The sequence below is a fragment of the Trachurus trachurus genome, assembly GCF_905171665.1.
Source record: "Trachurus trachurus genome assembly, chromosome: 16".
In the NCBI taxonomy this organism is placed as follows: Eukaryota; Metazoa; Chordata; class Actinopteri; order Carangiformes; family Carangidae; genus Trachurus; species Trachurus trachurus.
The window spans coordinates 30,913,785-30,936,576 of NC_139902.1; positions in this window are offsets into that span (position 1 = coordinate 30,913,785).

Consider the following 22,792-nt stretch of genomic DNA (forward strand, 5'->3'; position numbering starts at 1 on the left):
TCTAGAGTAGACTACCTGGGTTTATTGATCTTTCTTGTAGTTTAAAGGAGAATTCCGTTCATTTTTGACTCCTAAATCGTTGTCCTGATGGTCACCCAGTGTTGGCAGGAGCAAAAAACTAAAAACGACTAAAATTGCTGCAGGCAAACCAGAGTTACACCATGGCTACCCGGCGCTAGGGATAGCCACAACGCTAACCTATGGGGGCAATTCTTTCAACCACAACAAACAGTCAAAAAACAATCAAATATCTCTGGTACATGACTGGAATCCTTAGAGACACCACTGAACTCATATAGTGAACAGTATAAACAGTATAAACTTTGTGTTTTTGCATGTAGTCACTCACCTCAGATAGCCGAACTCTGAAACATCCTGGAAAGACATTACTATCCCATCACAGAGCGCCTGCTCTCCCCGCCATAGAAACTAACACTTTCTCCTTGTTGTGATGATTTCTTACAAAATATACAATATATAATATATATATATATATATATAATATACAAATATAGAAAAATAAACGGTCGGAGATATTATGGACATTTTATTATTTAGCTGGTCGGAAAAAGGTTGTTTATCTGGAACTAACCAACTCACTCAGTGCTCCGCGTTTCAATTACCCCAAACCGGTTGAAATTCCAACCAGATTGAAGAGGGTGGTTTAAACATTTTCTAAAGCAATCTGTCTGTCATGTATACACTTGAAACGGGTTGATCCATGGCTGCGTTGGTTCAGGACTTGTACGTATGTACGCACACGCGCAGGCTTGAGCGCGTACGAGCCGTGCCTGCCTGGCTGTCACTAAAGGGAAAATGTTGAGCAAGAAATTTCATAACGGACTGGCGGGTCATGCAGAAGTTCTGTTTCCACTCGGTGTCCGAAAATTCATGCAGAGAGAGGAGGAGGAGGAGGAGGAGGAGGAGGAGGAGGAAGCGGTGCGCCGCCGGTGTTGTGCCGAAAAGAGACTGCCTGCCCAGTTAGTCGTTTTTCGGCATGTAGTCTCTTTTCGGCACAACACCGGCGCACTCCCGACTGCAAACGCTCTCTCTTCTTTTCCTGCTAAAATTAGGAACATGCCACACTGCTGTTTAATACAGAGAAATATTATAACAGCAAAGACTGCGCTCAACAAACGATGTATTTCGGCACAGCTGTAGCACTTCCGTAATCAATACTGTTGTAACCATAGTAACGCGATCACTCACGGCTGCGGGCACATTAGAAGCGTTTGTTTCGTCGGCGCATGTAAAGCTGAAATCTTCAAAGAGATTGATTCAAACCAAACCTTTCTGAAACCGATTGAAACTGTCCATGTAAACGTACCCAGTGACAGCCTACAGCTTTAACTGGTTGAACTGGTGTAATATTATTTCTCGTAGGTAGAGAAAATACGCTGATTTATCGTCCCTCACCGACAACAGTGTTACTACCTGTGTCTCGGGGAGCATTATAGTGGCCATTTGTACCTCACACAAGCCCACTTAAAAAAAACTGATCTATCCCTTTAAGCTGCAGTGAGTTGACCCCTCAGGGCCACCATACTTAGTGCTTTTTATTCGCCTGCTTATAGGAACATCTATTTTTTTTATATATAAAAGAGTTTCATTTTCATCTGTTCATCCATATTTGTTGCCGTAGCAGTGTGTGTTTGTGTGTGTAGAGTAATTGTCACAGTATAAAGTGAAGTGTGTGTGTGCGTGTGTTTGACGTGCATCGGGTCACTGGTATCAACAGTGTGTGTTAGTGACACCAGATTTTATTGGCTATAAAAGAAATAAAGACTGAACGTGAACATGTTTCCTCCTCAGCCCTGACCTGCTGCATGCACACACACTCACTCACTCACACACTCACTCACACACACACACACACACACACACACACACACACATACACACACACACACTGCCATGTTCACATTTACAAGTGAATGGGTGTTATCCCGCCGCACCACCAGTGCTTATTAGTATCAAGGTGAATGCGTGTGGACGTATAAAAAGGAGCCTGACCTTCTTTACGTGTTTCTTTCATGAGCGCTGAAGATTTAAATCGGGGCCCCGTCAGTCACGGCCGGGAACATGAATAATTCATGTGACCTGCAGGCTGCTGACATGTTCTGCTTACTTACATTTATCAGTGTGAAACCAGCCATTCAACAACACGCATCTCCCTCCTATTCATTCATTACTATTATTATTATTACAGTATTATCACTATAGCAGGTGTGGAAGCTGCGTTTTCATCGTCTTTCCTCTGTAATTTAATGAACTTTCATTAACTCAACTGAGCTCAGATGCAACATGGAACATTTTAATATTATTATTATTATTATTAGAATAAATCCTCAACTCTTCAGCGTCGACGCTTTAATTTAAAAACTGAAACATGTTATATAGTCTGAGTGTCCACATCATCTCCTCCTCCTCCTCCTCTTCTTCCTCTTCTCCTCCCTCTTATTAGCATTTCATTTGCAGCGTTTTAATCCCTGCATACGTTCCATCAGACGTCCACGCAGAGCTGAGCAGACATTAAGATTAAGTCCTGATTAAAAAAAGTGAGAATTAATTAATGTGTTTGAAGTTACACGGCTCCTGATTGGCTTCTGTAGTAAAGTTTTTTTTAGTTTTTTTCTAAAAGAGAGAAAGAAAGAAACTCTGATGTTGAGTTTTCTGCAACAAACACAAACTCAAATGTGTGAGATCATACATCAAGTGCAAACCTTCAAAATAAAATCACATGATGCTGTTGTCCAGTCTTTGCATATATGCTTTTTTAAAACTGTATATATTTTATTAACCTTTATTATTATCTTTATATCAATAATTCACTTCATATTCTCTTTTATTTGCTGAGGGAGTATAGTGACTGTTAATCAACCTAATTTCCTTCCCGATAAAGTATCTGATTTGGCCTCTGATTGACTGATTTTATGATATATTTACTTTTAATTAGCAGTAGCAGAAGCTTTCAGGTCCTTTACTGAAGTAAAAAGTACAGCAATGTTAAAGTTTTACTACAATAAGTACAGAAAAAGCAGTTCTTTAAAAAAGTGCAGACAAAGTTTTGTCATTAAAATGTAGAAAGTAAAAGTTTTGATGAATAAAAAAGATCAATGTGACTGTGTGTGTGTTATTTGTCGTATATAATGTATATTATGTTATTGGATAGTTATGTATAAAAGCTTTATATATAATTATGCAACTGAATGTAAAACAGAATGTGTTGTTTTAAATGTAAAATATAAATGCACCAATTGAAGCTGTTAGAAACATACAGTAGTGTCTACTACTACACTACTGTATGTTTCTATTTCTGTGTAGATCACACTGGTCCATACTGGTTGCCTTGTTGTCATGGTAATGTGGATGTTCACATTGTTCCCAGGTGGATTTTCCTCCATGTACATGAAGCACATGTTCATCTATACACTTGAGTATTTCCACATAGCTACTGTATGTTCACTGTTAACAACGACAACAACATTCATTTATCTTCATTAAACATTAAACATCCGTTCAGCAGCTTCTCTGGAAGTTTTGCTCACATTCCAATGAACTTTGTTATGAAGTCTCTGCAGAATAAATGTGGCGCTCACATTGAGCCACCTGTTGGATAAAACACAGACACGACCATGGCCATATTATTATTATTATTAATATTATTATTTAGAAATCTCAATGTTGTGATACTTGTAAATGATAAAAGTCGAGACATGAAGCAAAATTACAAACGTTTGATCCAAGGAGCAACATGATGATCTGACATTGGGTTGAACAGTTGTGTCTCACCGATCGTCCTGGAAGAAGAAAAAGAAAAAGAAGCTCATTGGTGGAAACGAGAGATGTGTTTGAAATGGAGCCCAACCAATGAAAGAGCTGAGAGACAATGGGAGGAGGATGGTGTGTGTGTTTGTGTGTGCGTGGGGTCAACTCAACTTTAAGGATTCAAAGATTTTTTCTTTAATATACGTATATATTTTTTAGGGGCTTTTGCCTATAATTGACAGGATAGTTCAGAGAGGGGGGGGAATGACATGCAGGACACGGCCGCTCGGCGCGGGATTCGAACCGGGGCCTCCTGCAGTGAAGACTATAGCCTCAACACATGGGGGCGGGCGCTCTATACGAACTGAGCTAAATACCGCTCCAGGATTCAAAGATTTAAGGAACCTTTGATTTGTTTCTCTAAGGCAAGGCCTGTTATCATGATTCGTTTAAGGAAGGACGAAGGGAAAGAAGGAAGGGAAAAAGGAAGGAAAGGAAAGAAAGATGGAGGGATAGGGAACAGATTTGTTCAAGGAAGGAAGAAGGGAAAGAAGGAAGGGAAAAGGGAAGGAAAGGAAAGAAAGATGGAGGGATAGGGAGCATGCAGATCAGGTCAATTGGATCAAAAGAGCAAGGAAGAAGAAGTAAGGACGAAGGGAAGGAAGGAAGGAAGGAAGGAAGGAAGGAAGGAAGGACAAAGGGAAAGATGGGAGGAAGGAGGAAGGGGAAAAGGAGGGAAAGAAAGATGGAGGGATAGGGAGCAGATTCGTTTAAGGAAGGAAGAAGAAGGAAGGAAGAAGGGGAAAAGGAAGGAAAGGAAAGAAAGATGGAGGAATAGGGAACAGATCAGATCAATCGGATCAAAAGAGCAAGGAAGAAGAAGTAAGGACGAAGGGAAGGGAGGAAGAAGGGAAAGAAGGAAGGAAAAAGGGAAGGAAAGGAAAGAAAGATGGAGGGAGGGAACAGATCAGGTCAATCGGATCAAAAGAGCAAGGAAGAAGAAGTAAGGACGAAGGGAAGGAAGGAAGGACAAAGGGAAAGAAGGACTATAGCCTCAACACATGGGGGCGGCTGCTCTACAAACTGAGCTAAACACCGCCCCAGGATTCAAAGATTTAAGGAACCTTTGATTTGTTTCTCTAAGGCAAGGCCTGTTATTATGAGTACGGCAACAGAGAAGGGACAATACCAACCAACCAACCAACCAACCAACCAACCAACCAACCAACCAACCAACCAACCAACACTATGACATCATCTGCAGAGCTGCAGAAGGAGGAGGAAGAGGAGGAGGAGGAGGAGGAGGAGGAGAAGAAAGCAACACGGGCCACAATCGGTCCAGTGAAGCATATCACACTCATTCACTCTGCGGTCGCCGCTTCCTTCAGGACTTTTTCTTTCTAGCGGTTGGCGGCGGCGGCTGTAGCAGCGGCGGCTCCTCTGATGCTAATAATAGACTTGTCCATCAGCCGTCGCCTCCCTCAGGGTTAATTGGCGCCGAGCCGGAGTGAAGCTGCTCGGCCCCGTCATTAGATCACTGGATGCTGCTGACCGACACACACACTCACACACACTCACACACCCCGACTCGTTTTCACCGGCTCCACCTGCTCTCACAGCGTGATGGTCGCCTCCCTTCTTCTCCTCCTCCTTCTCCTCCTCCTCCTCCTTCTCCTCCTCCAAGGAAGAAGAAGTAAGGACGAAAGGAAGAAAGGAAGGAAGGACAAAGGGAAAGAATGAAGGGAAAAGGGAAGGAGGATCAAGCTAAATTGCAGCGTATGATCAAGACAGCCAGTAGGATCATCGGGATCGATCAGGCATCGGCAACCCAACTGTACAGGGAGCTGATCTTAAAAAAGGCTGAACAGATCATGAATGATCACACGCACCCTCTCCATCTAAGGTTCCAAAGGAGTGGTAGGCCAGGGGGCAGAATCCTCCAGCAAAAAATTAGGACTGTGAGATACAGCAAATCCTTCGTGCCAACAGCAATTAGAATGCTAATGGTGAACTGACCTGTATGCCTGTATGCATTTCTATGTTTTGTTTTGTTTTTTTTAAACGCTTGTATGTATGTTTGTATTTATTTGAACTACTTCTTTTTATCTATCAGCCATGGGCCGTGCAATGACCATATGAATTTCCTCTTTGAGGATAATAAAGTTAAACTTGACTTGACTTGACTTGGAAAGGAAAGAAAGATGGAGGGATAGGGAACAGATTTGTTCAAGGAAGGAAGAAGAAGTAAGGACGAAGGGAAGGAAGGAAGGAAGGAAGGAAGGAAGGAAGGAAGGAAGGAAGGAAGGAAGGAAGGAAGGAAGGAAGGAAGGACAAAGGGAAAGATGGGAGGAAAGAAGGAAGGGGAAAAGGAATGAAAGATAGATGGAGGGATAGGGATCAGTTCAATCGGATCAAAAGAGCAAGGAAGAAGAAGTAAGAGCGAAGGGAAGGAAGGAAGGAAGGGAAAAAGGAAGGAAAGGAAAGAAAAATGGAGGGATAGGGAACAGATCAGGTCAATTGGATCAAAGGAGCAAGGAAGAAGAAGTAAGGGAAAACAAAGGGAAAGATGGGAGGAAAAAAGGAAGGGAAAAAGGAGGGAAAAAGGAGGGAAAGAAAGATGGAGGGAGGGAACAGATTAATTTAAGGAAAGAAGAAGGGAAGGAAGGAAGGAAAGGAAAGAAAGATGGAGGGATAGGGAACAGATCAGGTCAATCGGATCAAAAGAACAAGGAAGAAGAAGTAAAGGCGAAGGAAGGAAGGAAGGAAGGAAGGAAGGAAGGAAGGAAGGAAGGAAGGAAGGAAGGAAGGAAGGAAGGAAGGAAGGAAAGAAAGAAAGAAGGAAGGGAAAAAGGAAGGAAGGAAGGAAGGAAGGAAGGAAGGAAGGAAGGAAGGAAGGAAGGAAGGAAGGAAGGAAGGAAGGAAGGAAGGAAGGGAAGAAGGAAGGAAGGAAGGGAACAGATTGGGTCAATTTGACCCAGAAGGACGACAGGAGGGTTAAAGTCACATCTCTACAAAATGCAAAATGACATCGTCTCCACTGTTTCCTGGAGTCTCTGGCGTCTCTTCCTGTTCTTTTCAAAATAAAAGCATGATTTTAGTCGTCAGGATGTTTTAGCACCTGTTCATAAACAACTCAAAGACTCAAAGAATCTGCTGAATAAAGATGAGAGAAGGATGTTTTTGTTTCCAGTTTGTGTGTCGCTCAGCTTTATACTCACAAAGTCTCAATGGACGACACAACACACACACACACACACACACACACACACACACACACACACACACACACACACACACACACACACACATTGGCGCACAAGTCAAAGATGGAAACAAACTCCTCTAAAAGAAAAGGCCGTGAAGCAGCAACAGGAGCTGTGGTGTCGACGCTGACTGCCAAGAGTGTGTGTGTGTGTGTGTGTGTGTTTAGGCCTTGTATACGGCTGCAGCTGCACTGTGTTTATACATATGAGCCCTTAGTGCATTAGTGCGTTTGTTTAAATAAAGTTATAAAGTATATAAAATAATAAATCAATAAAGTATCTAGGGGTATATAGACTTACACATTATGCATTTATCAGATCAGCGCTCAGACGCCGCAGCTCAGTAAAAACTCTGGTTTCTCTCTTTGTTTTTTGAATTATCACACTATGTAATTATACTTTTATAACACTTTACTTCAATATTGTGTTATTTTGTGGGTATTTATTTAAATGTAGGAGCGACAGAGGAGAGAGAAGCAGTGAGGATGAAACCTACAGTACCAACTGAACCACAGCACTGACCTCTGACCTTTACTGTTCGACTGGGTTTTTGGAAAATTTGACTCACAAATATAAAACTTGAGAGTTTTTTTTTTTCATGGAGCATGTTAATCCTGCAGAAATTAAAATAAATGAATAAACTTGGCAGAAAAAAGTGGTTGTAAAGTGTGCAATACACCCTGTTATTGAGCAGCACCTGCTTTTAAATAATATATCTATATTGGATATGTATTTATAGGCTAGACCAAACTGCATTTTTAGTTTGTAAAAGTAAAAATATTTTAAAGGTTTAAGTTGAGTTATTTTCAGATTTTTTATTTTCTTGTCCAACATGAATCTTGTTTGTCGACAGGTGAGCTGAGCTGCACCTTCATTATTGACATGGCTGTGATTTATAATTAAAAATAATAATAATAATAGGAATAAACACTTGGTACTCCAGTGGGGTTGCCTCTTTGTCGTCATGGCAACAGCAATAAACATGCGGTGAAGGTTACAGGTCGATGTGACCGTTGGTTTTTCAGACAATAAACAGAAACTGTGTCGACGCTCTCATCCGTCTTCTTCTTCTTCTTCTTCACTGATCTTTTCATCCTCGCCAACTTTTCTATTAACACGTGTGTGTGTGAGCGTTTTCAGAGCATCATTGTCTCTACATTACACACACACATACACACACACACACACACACATCATGCTGGGACAAATACTCACCCGAGCAGCAAACGTGAATTCATCCGCCACTGAAAATAGTCCCAACCAATTAAACTTAATTATTTCCTCTTGTTTAGAGAACGTTCACTAAAAAACTACAGAGTGACGCTGATTAAGATTAATTAACATATTTATTTACTAAAGTGTTTGATTGTTGCGTTAAATTTCATTGTATTTCTTAATTTAAAAAGTGAATTTTATTTTACAGTAGTACAGTAAACTTGTGTGATATAGGCCTATGAATAAACCTTGACTTATTTTAACGACACATTTTTAATAGGACAAAGCAGGTTTCAACGTAAAAATATAGATAGATAGATAGATAGATAGATAGATAGATAGATAGATAGATAGATAGATAGATATAGATAGATAGATAGATACTTAATGCAGACAGATGTAGCAGCAATATATATATATAAAGATTAAAAAAAAAAGATAAAAAATAAAATAAAATATACATATATACACACTATCACCTATACATATATATATGTATATACACATACACATACAGTATAAAAGACATATAATTCACACAATTAGTGCAGATTGAATTGTGTGAATTATATGTCTTTTATATGTGTATGTGTGTATATAGAAAATCTCCGGATTGATCCTTTATGTTTAATGTGACACAAGGTTTTATAATCCCTATATGATAAAGTGTGTGTGTCTTGTTTAATTGATGCACTGCTCCATTTTAATGTCATAAAGGTCGATGTGTTTTTGAAACAAGCAGGAAAATATATGTTTGTGTTTCCAGAGCGACTCGACAATTATCAAGAAAAAAATATATACACAGATGCACACACACCAGACACACACACACACCAGACACACACACACACACGTGCACGCATTCGTGGGAGAATAAATGTGTCTTTTTGGTCGTTTCCATCACTTTGTGCACAGAGAGAACACAAAACGCCGCCTCATGCCCTCTTTGCCCCCCTCCTCCTCCTCCTCCTCCTCCCTTTGCCCTGGCAGCTCTCCCATGATGCCCCCTTTTCCCCCGGCTTCCTGCCTCTCTAATGGCCGTCTCTGTGTGCCATCTCGGGAAGCCTGACATCCCCTCCAGAGAGAGGCAGAGAGGCAGAGGGCCCGGCGTTAATGGAAGCCATTGATGGGGGCGAAGAATGGCTCCTTTGTGGCGCCGGGGGCGGGCGCGGGCACCCGTTTGCTCACACGCAGCTTCCCCCGCCGCACACACTGGGCCGGCCGCTCTGAACCCGGTGCCAACAGCGGAGATCGAAAGACAGGAGCAGCAAAGTGCCCCCTAACTGGGGAAATGGCAGAGAGAAAGAGAAAGAAAGAAAGAGAGAGGGATGGGTAAGGAGGAGGAGGAGGGGGGGTGAGAATGAGAAAGGGAGGGTGACAACGTTGGCAACGAGGCGAAAAGCAAAAGAGGAAGGAATAGGTGTGGATAGGGCCAGGGCGGAAAGAAAAGAAAGGCCGAGAAAGAGCAGGAGAGATTAACTGAATACGACAAATTCAATTGGCGTGGCATCGGTGGTGGTGGAGGAGGAGGAACGAATTAAATTAAAGAAAAAGAAATAAGAGAAGAGAGACGTGAAGGAAATGGGTACAAACACACACAGAGAGAAAAGAGAAAAGAAACCGAGGAGAGGAGAAAAGATCGAGGAGGAAAAACTGAGCAGGGAAAAACAAAGACGCGGAGGTTGGAGATCGCCCACGTCAACGGGTTGAAGCTGGGTGGCCCACGGCGACGACGATGACAACCACCACGACAACCACCGAGACAACCACCGAGACAACAAGGAGGAGGAGGAGGAAGAAGAAGGACAAAAAAAAATGTCTCCCCTCTGATTTACAGCAGCTGATTGTTGCTGCAGCAGAGTTTGTGAATGGGAGCTGCAGGTTATTGATCACCACCACCAGATGTGACGCTAAATCTGCCGCTAACGCTTTTTGTTGTCGTCAAGGGGGAAACACTACTAGGCCTACTGTATATCTAAATATATAAATATATAGTGTATATATTTACACTGGCAGCTCAATGGAGACGTGCGGGCTCATTGTGCAACTCGCTTTGTTTTCATTCATTCACAGAAAACAAGAAAACAAAAGAAGAGAAAAGTCTGTTTCCTGGCGCTTTAGCTTCTTCTTGTCAATGTCGGCTGTTAAAAGACACACAACACAACACAAAACACACATTTCTGATTACACTCATTTAATCACAGCTCGGGTCTGGACGCACAATCTGAGGCTCATGGAAAAGGAATGAATGAATGAATGACCCATCCCATATGAGATTACAAGACACAATAACAAATACAAAAACAAAGACAGTCCTTCCTGTTGGTGTTACCTTCCACACAGGTGTGACACATAAATAAACCACTTAAGATCACTTTCAGTACTCAACTATACATCGCTCTTCGTCTCATTGCCCAAGAGCCTTTTCAAGAAATAAAGAAAATGCAAAAAATATTCAAATGAAAAAGATGTTTTAGCTTCTCAGCATCGTCTAACCACATAAAATTCGTTATTTGGACCTACATTACTAAACAATGTTTGTCTTATAGAGTCATAGAAAGGACAGTAGATGGAAAGGAATTGAAAAAAAATAAAAAAAATAAAAAAAGACACACAAAAAACAGAAAAACAAAAGGAGCGCCTGCGTTTCCTCGACTCAACGTCGCCACCTACTGGTTCTACATTCATGCTGTCGCCCCCCCCCCCCACCACCCCGTCCCCCCCGCTGTGCAGCACACAGCCTCCTGCATTGTTCGTCCTGCTAATTCATCCCAACAGCTCCTGCTGCTAATTTTTTCCGACCGCTGGCAGCGTGCCACGGCCGGAAGTGGCGCCGAACCCCCCCACCCCCCCTAAACACCCACCCACCCACCCACCCGCTCGCCAGCCTGCCCAACCGCCCGCCGCCTGTATCCCTACGCCACCGTGGGAGAGCGTTGCGAGAAAGTAGTGCCATATTTGTCCCCAGTATGTCATCTGTTTAATACGCCTGATTGGCTTTCACACCAGAGCCTCCTAATTAATATGCAGCGCCCCCCCACCCCACCCCTCACCCTCGCCATCCTCCCCCCACTCACTCACTCACTCACTCACTCACTCCTCGCCGTGCCCTAAGACAAAAGCGTATTGTGCGAGCACCTCCTGTTTTAATTACGCTCAAAAGGAGAGCTGTGTGTGTGTGTGTGTGTGTTTGTGAATGCATTAGCAACGACTGTGCATGTGCATGTGTGTGTGTGTGTGTATGCGGCATATGCGTGTGTGCGGCGGACACTGTACACATACAGTAGGCTATGTGCAGCAGGGGAATCATCCATCGTCATGTCATCTGCACGTATGCTGCCGACGTGCATGTGTGTGTGTGCATGTGTGTTCATGTGTGTGCATGTGTGCTTCCTAAAACAAGAAGAATTGTGCTGCCATTGCGAAGGGGAGGAGCCGCCGTCGTCCTATCCCACAAGAGAAAGAGAAAGAAAGAGAGAAAGAGAGAGAGAGAGAGAAAGTGTTGTTGCTTGTTGCCTTTATGCAAATTGGCGTCCGATGAAGGTTTTTTTTTTTTTTGGGGCGAGCCACAAAGAGTGTTTGTGGTCGGAGCGGCGGGAGAATGGGAGAGGTGAGGAGGGGTTATGGGGAAAAGACACCGACTACATTCCCATCGGCGAAAACCGTCAGGATACACTCCTCTTTTTTCTCCTCTCTCTCTCTCTTTCTTTCTTTTCATCCCTCTCTTCCTCACATCCATGACCCGGTTATTAATTTGGTTGAGATTAGTCGCTCGTTAATTAACGCATGCCTCCCCCCATCTCCCCCCACTACCTCCCCCATTCCTCCTCTCGCCTCTCGCCGTCGTCTTTCTCTTTCGATTGTATCAGATTCTGGGTATTTTCTTTCTTTCTTTTTTATCAGTAGCTTTTCTTTTCTGTCGTTTGCGCTGATGAGGATGATGAGGTAATGTGCAGAGGATTCGGTCGACCCCCCTCCCCTTCATTCCTCACTCCCCATCCTCCTCCTCCTCTTCCTTCCGTTCCCTCGGGGAACCTTTCCAAACGCAGATAGCGAGAGTTTAACGACTGAATATGATGAGTCTGAACAGTTGAACGAGTTCATCATTTTATCTGGGTTCAGAGTTTCTGCTCTTTCAGATATCATCGTCCTATAACGAACCTCAGGACTGATCCCAGACCAGCTCCGTCGTCCTCACGAAAGACTCGGTTTTCCCTTTCTCAACATATTGATCAAGTCTGATCTGTCATTGATTCTTTGGGAGCGGTCGTAGCCTTTGACGTTTGGCGTTTCAGACCAATAACGACAACACCTGAACACACCAAACAGGAAGCAGATCGTTGACAGACAGTTGCAGAGACAACGAGGCCTGTGATTGGATGTTCAGGTCGACCGTGGAGCGTTGATCGTTCCTAAAGGGATGCGTAGAAATCCAAACCTTGTAGCCTTCAGAGGTCTTGTTTTGGAGACTCCATCTTTTCCTCCAGTTGGATCCTTCATGGTCGAACCTTTCCCAAGATTCACTGCACACCTGTAATGAAAGAAAAAGAACGACATGGACAGAGAAATATTTTGAACTCCCTCTCTCTTCGGTTCAGGCTTTGTTCAGACCGTGTCGTCTGCAGCTTCAACTCAACCCTAGAGTTTCCAAACCAAAAACGGGTCTCAGGTTTATCCACACAGAAACTGAGCGTTCCCAAAACGATCTTTTTCTCGTTTGTTCTTAAAAGGTTTCTCCGCAAACATGGCATAGTTTCAAGAAACAACCGTAAACGACTCTAAACACTCCACTACATAGGCTACACCAGACCTGTGAGTAGTGCTATAACACAAATACACCAAAAACAGAGAAGAAAACGTGGAGCGTGTGCACAGGTCAAAGAAGCAAGGAATGTGCAGTATAAAAGAAAAAAAAAAAAAAAAAAGTGAACAGACTCCTAAACCTGTATCTGTCTGCACAGGCCGTCTGTTTTTCGGGGTTTAAAACTCCTGAGTCCTGTGGACGCAGACTGAATGACTGCTCTGCTGAAGTTTGCTAACGGTTACCATGTTAGCTTAGATGCTACAGTGGTCATGAATGCGTCCCCGTTTCAGTTTTTTTTTCACTTTGAACTACTTTTTCCTGTGAGTGTCCTTTTACTAACAATGAGCTTCAGGTTGTCTGTCAACATGATAATATTGAAGATCATATGAGTATGTTGGTTGGCTAATGCTAGCTAATGCTAATGCAAATAAAACCACATGAATTGAAGTTGGGTTTGACTTCAGAAGAAAAACTGTGTGTTTGTTTGAGTAAGAACTGAAACTTCGGCCCCTGGAGACGAAGGTAAGTGTCTCACCTGAGACTTCGACCTCTGACCTTTTGACCTCCACACCACTTTCCTTCACCTGCTGAAGGAACATCTAGTGTTTCCCCTCCTAGTCTTTACCCCAAGACCTTAATCTTGCCTTATTGTAGCACTTTATTCCATAAAATACATTTTTAGATTAAAAAAAACTCCAATACCAATTTTCCTTTTCTACATATTTAACATCTATTGTTCTCACTTGGTTTAATCCAACAGTTTCAAGTCCTCATACGTTTTATAATAAACCGATCTCCTGCTGCTGGTTCAGTGTCTGAGGTCATTTTTAAACATGATTAATTTCTCTATTATTTCATTTCTAAATCTATTTTTTTAATGGTTTTAACAAGTGACTTTTGGAGTGTTTAATATTCACAGTCTCTGTGTGCCTGTTCTCCTTGTTGCACCACTTAAGAGGATTTTAAAACCCACCCCCACCACCCCACTACACACACAGAGACACAGACTGACCTTTGTTTTGATTGTTTCCCTGAACAATGACTACGACTGACTAATGTCTTATACTATACTAATTTTAATATAATTCAAATATATAGTTGAAAAGATTGAAAGTGCTAATTTAAAAATGTGACTAAAAACTGATTAAAAGTCCAATTATGAGCTTCTGGTACAAACACAAAGTTGACACATGTACAGAGTGAAAATTGGCAAAGTTAACGTAATAAAACCGCATTAATGCAAATTTGACATGATTATTTTGACCTTTGACCTTTGAACCAGCTGCATAATTCAGTCTAAACCGTCTCTGCTGACAGTTTCAGCCCTGAAGGGGAAAACTTTTGAGGGTGTCAAAATATTTGTCATCGTTTTTTTGTGGTTTGTGTTTACTAAAGTTACATTTGCATAAAACTGCACTGGACAAATATCCCTTTGAGGTGAAATTAGAACAAATAATGCACAATTAATTTTGATGAATTAACAAAGATTCACAGACCAGTATCAGTGGTTTCTGTCACTGGGAGCTGGACCAGATACCTTAGACCTGAAAACAGAGACCAGAGACCAGAGACCAGAGACCAGAGACCAAAGACCAGAGACCAGAGGCCAGAGACCAGAAACCAATAACCAGAAAACCAAAGACCAGAGAGAAGAGACCAGAGACCAGAAACCAATAACCAGAAAACCAATGACCAGAGAGAAGAGACCAGAGACCAGAAACCAATGACCAGAAAACTAAAGACCAGAGAAATGAGACCAGAAACCAATGAGCAGAAAACCAAAGACCAGAGAGAAGAGACCAGAGACCAGAAACCAATGAGCAGAAAAACCAAAGACCAGAGACCAGAAACCAGAAACCAAAGACCAGAGAGAAGAGACCAGAGAAATGAGACCAGAAACCAATGAGCAGAAAACCAAAGACCAGAGACCAGAAACCAAAGACCAGAGACCAGAAACCAGAAACCAAAGACCAGAAACCAATAACCAGAAAACCAAAGACCAGAGAGAAGAGACCAGAGACCAATGACCAGAAACCAATGACCAGAAAACCAAAGACCAGAGACCTTAGACCTGAAACCAGAAACCAATGACCAGAGACCAGAAAACCAAAGACCAGAGACCAGAAACCAAAGACCAGAGGCCAGAGACCAGAAACCAATAACCAGAAAACTAAAGACCAGAGAAATGAGACCAGAAACCAATGAGCAGAAAACCAAAGACCAGAGAGAAGAGACCAGAGACCAGAAACCAATGAGCAGAAAACCAAAGACCAGAGACCAGAAACCAGAAACCAAAGACCAGAGAGAAGAGACCAGAGAAATGAGACCAGAAACCAATGAGCAGAAAACCAAAGACCACAGACCAGAAACCAAAGACCAGAAACCAATAACCAGAAAACCAAAGACCAGAGAGAAGAGACCAGAGACCAAAGACCAGAGACCAGAAAACCAAAGACCAGAAAACCAAAGACCAGAGAAATGAGACCAGAAACCAAAGACCAGAGACCAGAAAACCAAAGACCAGAGAAATGAGACCAGAAACCAATGACCAGAGAGAAGAGACCAGAAAACCAAAGACCAGAGAGAAGAGACCAGAAAACCAAAGACCAGAGAGAAGAGACCAGAGACCAGAGACCAGACACCAAAGACCAAAGACCAGAGAAATGAGACCAGAAACCAAAGACCTGAAACCAAAGACCAGAGAGAAGAGATCTGGTCTGATCTCCTTCAGGACCTGGTTCTTCTCGTCGTTTCTGTGTGTGTGAAGGGAAAACACTTCAACCCATCCTCACTCTCTCACTGCCTATAGCATGACTTCATAGCGGTCCGTGGCCCCCGGTGAAGCCCTGCTGAGCCACATGCTCCCTCAATGGGCTCACTCAATTAAACAGAGACCAGAAAACCAAAGACCAAAGACCAGAGACCAGAGACCAGAGACCAAAGACCAAAGACCAAAGACCAAAGACCAGAAACCAGAAACCAGAAACCAATAACCAGAAAACCAAAGACCAGAAAAATGAGACCTGAAACCAAAGACCAGAGAGAAGAGACCTGGTCTGATCTCCTTCAGGACCTGGTTCTCCTCATCGTCTCCGTGTGTGTGAAGGGAAAACACTTCAACCCATCCTCTCTCTCTCACTCTCTTTCTCACTGCCTGTAGTGTGACTTCGTAGCGGTCCGTGGCCCCCGGTGAGGCCCTGCTGAGCCACATGCTCCCTCAATGGGCTCACTCAATTAACAGGCCATGAAGCCCCCGACCGAGTCACGACCCCCCCACCCCACCCAGCCCACTCCCCACCACCACCCCGACAATTGCCCCGAGGCTCAGAGGCATGCGTGCAGTGGAAGTGGCTGATTTGGGGTGGAGGTGAGGGTGAGAGGGGAAGGGTGAGGGTGGTGGTGGTGTTAGGAGGGGAGGGGGGGGTCAGCCAGTGCTCTATTGTCCCCAGTGGTGTCCAGCTTGCCCCCCTACCCCCCCCTTCACCCTTGGTGTCTTTCATAAGGAGTGTGTAATAACTGCCTTTGTTGGTTTTTCCTCTTGTAATGGGTCCGGTGGGAGGCCTTGTTAGTGCACGGGGTGCTAAGCCAGGGGACCTCGCAGGAACTCTGGGATTAGAGGCTGCCCCCCGTTCGGCCCCCCCATTCTGCCCCATTCTGCCCTAAATGTGATCCTGCCCTGTCACAATGGTCATTCAGCAGCGGATGAATATGATTTCTTTAGATCTTCCTAATTGCGAAAAGCTTTTTCTTTTCTTTTTTGTGTCCTATCTAAGGGTCTTAAAAAAAATTTTTCTTTTTTTTTTTTTGGGGGGGGGGGGGGTTGCTTAGTCAGAATTTAAGGGCCGGTGTGCAGTTTGAGTGTGAATAAAGAGGACGCGTGAATTACAGAGTGGCACATCAATGATATAATGACCCCGAGGAATTAAAGTAATAGAGACCCTGAGAGTGAGGAGAGAGAAAAGCTTCTTATTAAAGAGGAAAAAAGGGGAAGAGTGTGACTTCATCTGTCTTTTTTCTTTCCTTCTTGAATCCTTGGGGCTTTAATTTGGCCAAAAAGATTAAAAAAAGAAAAAAATCTGGTTGTTAAAAGATTCAACAACAATGTTTGTTAGTAACAAACTTCTGTAAGGGACTGTGTGACAATCAACCAAAAAGGAAAGAAAAACACTCTCCAGCTTTGAGTTAAATATTCAGTCTGCACAATCCCACAATAATAATACTTGTTTTAAAAACTTGCAAGTGCAAAACGTTTTTTAAGATTTTAAACTAATATTTGCTTAATTATAGATTAAGTTAACGCAACAACTTTATTTTTTAACTACTAGCGCTGAAACTAAATGAACTGTACTCAGCTTATTGTTGAGTTGCAGCTGGAAATCAAATAAATTAACCTTTTTTTTTTTAACCCTTAATAATTTCCGTACTGTCCCTGAACCTAGCAGAAAAACTGCACCAAGAGTTACGTCATCAGTATGAGCACAAATACACAAAACCTGAAGATTACACAAAATTTGGTTTGAGAAACTGAGCCGTCGGGACTTTTTGTGACTTTGTGATGTCACAACAAAGCCCCGCCCACTAGGCCACCTGGACGAAACCATCCATCCAACAACTTTGCAGGATTTGGTTTCTCCGAGTGTTTTTATCTGAAATCTGCTCTATTTTTTTTATTGTATAAGTCAGAAAACAGTCAGCCAATCAGTACAGAGGCTCAGAGCCTCCTCTCTTCTGATTGGCTGACACTGACCTTATCACTGTTAAGTGGACAATTATGGGACCTTTAAATCTGCAGAGGAGCGTTAAGGACTAAAAGTGGCTGGGTGAGGTGGTGTCCAGGATTCACACTCTACTTTCTCACGCAGGATTTGTCGACCGCAGTTGAACTGTGAAAAAAAAAAAGGTGAACAACGTCGCACCACCACTACCAACCACTACAACTTTTTCTTTTGTTGATTGTGAATTCACGCCGTCGGCCATCTTTCTTTTCATGGAGACAACTCAAGTGAAGCACTTGCAGAGCACTCGTGCAGCAGCAGCAGTGACGGCAATTTCCCCTCAGTCAAGAGGCTGAAACCCTCTCAGCTCAACAACTTCCTGCATTTAGCCAGCAGCAGCACCCACCACCACCACCACCTCCACCACCGACGACCCCCCACCCTCAGCTGGCATCAGACCCAGGCCTCGGCTTCTCTTTCTTTTCATTCAAACTCTGTTTTTTTTGTTCATTTTTAAAAACGAAACTCTGTTTTTTTTTTATCAGCGAAGATGATTCAGAGTTGACGAGTGTTGATTGGAGAGTTTGAAGAGTTTCTGCAGAGAGGAGGAGGAGGGAGGATGGGTTGGAGGATGATGAGTGTGCATGTCCAGATGCATCACTACAGTGTTGATATATATGCACTGTTGTTTTAAATATATTTTACTGTGAAGTGTCTCTGTAAGCACATGGACTAATATGCAATCAGAAGAAAATCAATGACATGAAGCTTTTTTTTTTATGATGACCATAACATGATGTAATGTGTTTTGTAACCCATGCCAGTGCCGATTCGAAGATAATTTTCCATTTTATTTAGGTCCAATGGACAATAAAGTAGTCTGAGTCTGAGTCTGACATGAGAAAAGTGGACAGAATTGAACACTGGCATCTGAAACATGATCATCGTTCAGTTGGTGCAAGTTGCTTTACAAAGGGATAGTTCAACATTTTTGGCAAATTGGCCCATTGCCATAATCCCTATAGTTCTTTTTATTTCTATTTTGTGAAACTTTCTACTTTGTTTTAAACGTCATGAAAGTTAGGAGTAAAAAAAGAAAAATAAATCTGCATCATAATGACTCCCTCATGTCGCGATGATGAAAAGCTGCATTTCTGTACAAACGAGCGTCTCTGTCACTGTGTCAGATGACACGGTGGTGGATGGATACAGCCCCTCGGCCCATAACGGCCGCTCCACACGGGGGCCGGCGGGCTGAGGGGCTGAGGGGCCGAGGGCTCCCACGGGGCCCCCGGAGATCCTGAGGGAGCCTATTAACCCATTATGTTCCCCCTCCAGAGCCGTGTTAAGGACAACAATCGGCTACGAGCCCAAGGCCGAGCCACAGGAGGCTACAGCTGCTGCTGCTGCTGCCGCTCGCAGCCCGAGGCGCTGATCAGCACCATTCCCATGCCGTGCCTTGCTCAAGAGCCACATGTAGAGAGGAGGAGTGATTAGGGTCGATGGGTTTCAGGTTTGTGGCCTCTTGGATTTACAGTGCACGGGATATTTCATTTAGGGAAAGTGGGAAATCGTGTAAGATTAGAGTCTGATCAGGGAAAAGACAACTCAAGATTCAAGATCCAAGATTGTCTTTATGTCATTTCACAGGATACCCCACAGCTACAAAGTGGAATTAAATGTGAAATAAAAATGAAATCTAACTTAAAAGTGAAAGAATGAAATGACAACCTTGAAGTATTGGAAAATAAAAACACTGAATGGTAGTGTAGTGGATTGATAAAAACTGTGACTTTACAGAAACTGCAGGGTTTTTATCCTGTTGGTTTTAGTAGTTTTTTTTTTTTTTAGAGATGATAAATGATAAAATCCTTATTTTTGAAGCACAAGACCATAAAGTGCTTCACAAAAAGATGAAAACAAACAATGAAACAATAAAAACAGTAGAATTCAACTTCAAATTCAACATAACAGAAAAAAAATACTTTTGTAAAAGAGAAGGAACAGATGCAATAAACCTGTTGGTGGTTTAAAAGGTCGTCTGTATAGTTCAGGGCTCGATCCTGCAAAACTTTCTTCGTTCTTAAGAATGTAACAAACAATATGAAAAGTTGTGGAATAATGAACCACACGGCTTGCTATAGTTCTGCTTTCTCATCCAGACTGTGCATGTGCAGGTGCAGAGAAGAAAATTGATTTTTGACCTGCAAACTTTGTTGTATCATCGTTAAATAAACAACATAATGAAACAAGAGGTCGGGATTTCAAAATAAAAGTCGTCTTTCACATAGTGACAGATGCAGAAACCTCCACATCCTGTAACACAGACAGGACGTGACCTCTGACCTCCATCTGCAGTCTTCATAAGTTTTACGACTTTATAGAAACAATGTTCAAACTCTTCTTCTTCTTCTTCTTTTCATTCTGTTACATAAACTTGTTTCATCCCAGCTGATCATTTAGGTCAAACTCAAAGACAATTTGTTCTGCAGGGTTTTAATTACACGTTATTATGCAGTTATTATGTCAGGGCTGCCTGCTGCAGAATACTTATTAAGCAATGGAAATTAAAACAATTAACGTGATGATTTCATCCAGGATGATAATGATAGCTCGGCCTCCACGAGTCCACAAAAAGATTTTCCTATTTTTATTTTCCAGAGTTTTTTAACATATTGCAGGTATGTGGTGCCAAACAAGCACGTCTGCAGACGACGTGTGAGACAATAGAATAATTACCATAATCATGATTATTTTTCTCTGCATTTTAATTAGCCCTATGAAGCTCAATTAAGCTCTTCAGTTGCGAGCGCCTATTCAGTAAACAGCTGTCCACCTGTCTTCTGCTTCCTGGGAAAAGGCTGCGGCGCCTGTTCACGCCGAGGTACCATCATCAGACCGGGTGGGGAGGGGAGGGGGGTCAGACGAGGCCCCTGCTGCCTGCAAAGGGGCCCTCGATATGAGAGGCGATTAATGCCATGAAGAGGCAATAGAGGGACGTCATTAAGAGAAGCTGAGCACAGAACTGGAACGTCAGAGGAGAGGACGGGTCTGAATTAAACATGAAATAATAATAATAATAATAATAATGCAATATAACTGTGCACAGTTCTTTTGTCTCCAGGTGAGTTAGAGTAGGATACTTTTTCTCTCGAGTGGTTAAGAGCACGTCCCATGTTGGTGTCTCTCTCCACTGTCCCGTCAATTAAAGACAATTATGCCCCACAAAAAATATCTTCTAACTTTTTCTTCACATGAACCAAAAAGTTTCAACACAAGGCAAAAATCCACCACTGCATAAAGATAGGAATCACAAGCCTGTGGGAGGGAGGAAAAAAAAGAATAATTGATGGATGTACAATTAAAAATATGTAGAATTTCTTGGTTTTATTTTGATTTTTATCTCTCAAACAAAACTTTGTCACCCGAAGACTTTTTCAAAGATGATTCCTCAATGAACTTTGTCTGCAAACCACAAGAACCACTTTCATTCACTCTTTCAACCTTAATTATTACAATAAATATTAATATCATTATGATTGGGTTTAAGGACGGTGTGCACCAGATTTAGCAGGAATCTGTTGTTCTCACTTAAAATATAAAGTATAGACTATGTACTGCATGATTAATTCCCGCACACAAAATAAAGTACTCCTAATAAAGTGTTAATTATAGCAGCAGGTGACGTCATAAATAAAAGCTAATATTAAGATAATAAACTGAAAATGTTGGCAATAAAATGTTTGTTTCATTCATTTTGCAGTTTGAACTTACAGTATGTTAAAGAGAAAACTCAACACTGTTGTGAGCCCCATCAGTCAAGCTCACGAAGGGTTAATCTATTCTGCACAGAGATCAGCGGAGGAATAACTGAGTAGAAGTTTTTCTACTGATTCTATTTCTCATCTGAACGACACAGAGAAACTGTGGGAATGTTGATGACGATGACTCTTCCTCCTCTTCCTCCTCGGTGGCACTAATCGCCCCTCATACCCCTCATAGCCCTGGAGGAGACTGTATATCTAATAACAAGGACGCCTTTGCTTTGCTTTGCTTTGCTTTGCTTTGCTTTGCTGTTTTTTTTCTTTATTCTTGTTGTTTTTTCTTTCTTTCTTGGGGCTGTTTGATCCCTGAAAAAGTGAAAGTGTGTTAATTACACAGGGACAAACCCCATCTGCATCTGAGGCGTTAACCCCTTCCTCTGTGATGATTGCTCCACACTCATTAAGCCTTCAGGGGAAAAAAAAAAAAAAAAAAGGGACTAATGATGAGCGGCCTTCATCACAACAAGCACTGATTTGATTGCAGAGCCACTTGCCTCTTGGAAAAATAGAAAAATTTAAATCATTATAACACACTCAAACAGCGGGAAAAATCACATTAATTGATCGACTCTGGTCGTTTTCCACAACATTTTAACACATTAATATTAAATACAGTAGGATATCCAATCAGACACGAGACACTTGAACAGTTTATTAAGTGAAAAGAAATCCAGTATTGTCTCAAAATACAGTGAACGCAGCTTTTTTTAACAAATAAATTCAGGGCCAGTTTAAAAATCTATTTTTTTTCCTACTCTAACATTTAAAAGGAAAAACACGTAGAATCACAGGAAATCCCCAAACCTAAACTATTAGGAGATAATACACACATTAAAAAAACAATACATTATAATTATTATAATTCTTATGATGGCCATGCAGGAGAATCCTTTATTTAAAATGAAGAAAATAGTAAAAATAAAACTGGTTTCTTATGAACATGTGACCGTTTTATTTTTATTTTTATTTTCCGTAGCAGGGAGCGACTCTGTCTTTGGTTTTTTTTGGCTCGGGCTAATTCCTGGAGCCGTGTCTTGGCCTGGTGTGTAAAAGGGGCAATTATTATTATAGACGGCGTTTCTCATGAGATATATGAGACACATCATCATCATCGCTCGTCTTCTCAGGCCTGTGTGGGCCACGGAGACGCAGCTCCACGTCGCCCTCTACAGGACGAAGCTGCAAACAACCGGTATTACAAAA